Genomic DNA, 579 nt, shown 5'->3' on the forward strand with positions numbered 1-579 from the left:
ACCGGGCACTCCTCGTCCAGCGCCCCGCAGTAGCTGACATTGGTGCGCACAGCGAAGGCGACCGGCTTGTGGGGGGGGTGGGGGGGGGGGGGGAGGGGCGGGACAGCGCTGCTGCAACCTATAGAGCAGAAACTTTGGAGCCGGTGGGAGCTCGCCCGCGGAGCGACGGCGAGAGAAAAAGGCAAAGAAACCTGAGGGATCTGGTCGGGGACGTGCGAGGTGGGTTTTTTTGGTTTGTTTTTTTTTTTCCACAATTAGCTCCGAAGTAGGGATGGCAACCTGGAGATTTAATAACAGAATTGTTTTCCAATTGCGGGCGCTGGCTTATCCACTTTAAAATCACCTAATGAAACGCAGGTTGCTGCTGGTATTGGTAAGCTTCACAGAAAAGCTGATGATGATCCGGACGGATCTTTCGCTTCCCCTTTTCCACGCTCCTCTATTATATTTTTTTTTTGTTTCCCTTTCACAAATAAAGAGTAAATAAGCATCTGCTTTTTACGTCACGCAACTTATGCAACATTTCATCTGACTTTTTTTTTTTCCGCCTGCCCATTTTTCTTTTCTTTTTTTTTTTTT

General features: G+C 48.7%; 1 protein-coding gene across 1 annotated transcript in view; it reads right to left on the reverse strand.

Annotated features, from left to right (window-relative positions):
- Window positions 1-579, reverse strand: part of MECOM (MDS1 and EVI1 complex locus) — a 401,603-nt gene that overhangs the window by 399,992 nt on the left and 1,032 nt on the right. The gene's annotated exons all lie outside the window — the stretch shown is intronic.

Source organism: Calidris pugnax, unplaced genomic scaffold (genome assembly GCF_001431845.1).
Source record: "Calidris pugnax isolate Ruff unplaced genomic scaffold, ASM143184v1 scaffold52, whole genome shotgun sequence".
Taxonomy (NCBI): domain Eukaryota; kingdom Metazoa; phylum Chordata; class Aves; order Charadriiformes; family Scolopacidae; genus Calidris; species Calidris pugnax.